Here is a 3,225-nt window from a genome sequence, read left to right on the forward strand (position 1 = left end):
CTCTTCAATTCTTTCATGTCTTTGCCACCTGGGATCCTAGCTACCAACATCGGTTACCATCACATTTTGGTAGGTAAATACTGTGAAAGAAAAATTCCCAGAGGTGAGAAGTTTGGAAAGCTTAGTGAGAAATCAGTGTATCTTTTTGAAAATCAATTTTAATTTTTAAAGGAATACATAGAATTTTAAATGGCTTATAAAAGAATCCAGTAGTCTGTTCATGCCTCCAGTTTCTTCTTGCAGCTCCATGTTTATAAATGATACATTCCTGTTTTACTTTTGTGTTTCCTAAACTTAAATTTACCACACACACACACAGCTTAGTTGCTTTTTTTTTTTTTTTCCAACGTTTATTTTATTTTTGGGACAGAGAGAGACAGAGCATGAATGGGGGAGGGGCAGAGAGAGAGGGAGACACAGAATCGGAAACAGGCTCCAGGCTCTGAGCCATCAGCCCAGAGCCCGACGCGGGGCTCGAACTCACGGACCGCGAGATCGTGACCTGGCTGAAGTCGGACGCTTAACCGACTGCGCCACCCAGGCGCCCCTCAGCTTAGTTGCTTTTGTACCTACTGCTAATTCTTTCCAAACTACTTCATAGCCATCCACAAGGATGAGCCCATCAATCAGTTTGTCAGTTCTGTTTACCGCCTTGGTGTGATCCCTCCAGGGCAATGCTACTGCTCTCTGGAATGCTGCATAGCTCATGTCCTCGGACTTCCTCTGCCTTTCTCCTAAATGAGAATTCCTGTTTTCTCCATGGTATTCCCTACCTTCTTGGTTTGTTCCATCATTTCTGCACAACACATCCTTTGCTAGTTTTACCAGGCTACAGAGATAGTGAGATTGCATTGTGCGAAATCCCTCAGACTGGACTGGTTGTGCTTTAGTGCACAGTTGTCATCCCAGAATCTCCCTTTCTTGTGACCCTAAACATCTTTGTGCATGCCTCACATGTTCTGGTTTGCAGGATTCTATGCTTTCCTTTTTCTGCTTAGGTGATCCACATGCTTTAGTCGCTTTATGGAGCAAGGATGCATAGGAGGCAAATTATCCTTAGATCTTAAGAGTCTGAAAATGCTCTTATTCCACCTTCAGACTTGTCTAACAGTTGGGGAATAAATTTTAGGCTGGGAATTGTCCATTGTCTTGCTCTTTACCATGTTACTATCGAGAAATTTGAAATTCTGATTTATGTCCTCAGCAAGTGGACAGAATCTTTTCTCTTTATTCCTAGTGCTTGGAAAGTTTGCAGTGGTTTTACTGGGTGTTTGGTGGACACTTTCAATCTGGAAACTCATTTTGAGTTCAGTTCTGCGAAAGTTTATTTAATAAATATTGAGTGCCCCATGCTAAGCACTCTTTTTGGGAACACATTAGTGAAGAAAGTCAAAATTCCATGTTCATCAAAAAGTATGAAAAATGGCATTGTAAAATGTCACTTAATGATAAGGGCTATGGAGAAAATAGGGAATAGGTGGGGATAGGTGCTCATGGTTTTATTTGGAGTAGCCAAGGTAGACCTCATCAAGAAGGAAATGTTTGAGTCAAAAATGAGAGGAAGTGAGGGGCATCTGGGTGGCTCAGGTAAGTGTCTGACTTTAGCTCAGGTCATGATCTCATGGGTTCAGGAGTTTGAGCCCCGCGTCGGGCTCTGTGCTGACAGCTCCAGAGCCTGGAGCCTGCTTTGAATTCTGTGTCTCCCTCTCTCTGCCTGTCCCCCTGCGCGCTCTCTCTCTCTCTCTCTCTCTCTCTCTCTCTGTCTCTCTCTCTCAAAGTAAAAAATAAAGAAGGAGAGGAAGTGATTATGCCATTCATGTATGTGGGAGATCATTCCAGGCAAAGGGAACAGCAAGTACAAAGGCTCTGAGGAAGAAAGATGTCTAGGAGGCTCAGTGCCAGTAAGAAGGTCAGTCTGATTAGAGGAGAGGAAAGGAAGTAGTTGAAGTTGAGAAAAGAAAGACGATGTGGGTTTGGACAGGTGGAACCTTTTTGGTCACGGGAAAGACTGGCTTTTACTCAAGGTTTCTAGCAAAGGAGTGTTACAATGGGACTTAAATTTTGTAAGGATCACCTCTGCTGCATTGATGAGGAAAGGCAGGGCAAAGCGAGGAGAGTGGAAATCAGAATTTGCAGTAATCTAGTGGAGATGATGGTGGATGATTGCTGGTGGTGAACATGGTAAGTGGTTTGATAAGGAATATATGTGAAGGGAGAGTCTGCATTTTTCTCACCTCCATTTTCTCTGGTGTGTCGGGAACTTCACCCTCTTGAACTGGTCCCTGTCTCTGTCTTCCCTCATTCCCCATCCTTTTGTCTTTTTGCTCTACCTTCTGGGAAATTCCTCTATTTTCATCCCTTCATTTTTACCATCATCATGTTTTAAATTTCCAAGAGCTCACTTTTAATGTTCCCTTTTTGTTTGGAGTAGCCTGTGTTTACTTGCTGACTCATTTGTTTGATGACTGCTTTCTCTCTAAAGGATATTAAATTTGTTTTTAATTTTCTCCCTATGTATTCTCTCCTTCCATATTTTTTTTTTCTGTTTGTTTTGTCTCGATATTTCAGACTGGAAGCTCTGAGCCTGTGGTGGGAGTGGACTCTGATCCCTGCTGAGCCATGGAAATTCTGAAAGTCTGTGTACTTAAGCTCTTCTTGGACTGTTTAGCGCCCCCGAGAAACTCTTCTTTTTTCCTGCTGAGTAGGTAAAGGTCTGGCTCCCCGTGTTCTCAGTGCCGTGTAGGCAGTCCTTGCACAGCAATCTGTGTGCCTATGTCCCCTTGATCTCTGAATATGAAACAGTAGCCAGGGCTCCAACTCAATCCGGGTCTAGTTCAGAATTCTCCAGTCGCCTGGAATAGGAGAGCATACCCACCACTGCCCAAGCCTTTGAGACACCTGCCACATAGATCAGGTGGGTTTTTGGCTTTCCCTACTGAGATCTGCCAAGTCAGTTACCACTTGCCTGCCATCTTCCCAACCTCTAATGTTATGGCGCCATTATCACTTGTTCTCTCCATATCAAGGGTTGATGGCTTTTAAAGATTCCTTTCCATGGTTCTTTGTGGGGTGAGGGTGCTTGAGAGAAAAAAATTAGGTGTGGGTTCAGTCCATCATCTTTATGGATATTTAGTATATTTAATTTAAAATTAATGAAAATATTTACAGCTCCCAGCCACAGGAAACAATTCCAACTCAAGACCTGAGGAGGCAAGGGGAGGGAGC

Source organism: Lynx rufus, unplaced genomic scaffold (assembly GCF_022079265.1).
Source record: "Lynx rufus isolate CCGP_SWC_20201006 ecotype Redwood Valley unplaced genomic scaffold, mLynRuf1.p SCAF_6, whole genome shotgun sequence".
In the NCBI taxonomy this organism is placed as follows: domain Eukaryota; kingdom Metazoa; phylum Chordata; class Mammalia; order Carnivora; family Felidae; genus Lynx; species Lynx rufus.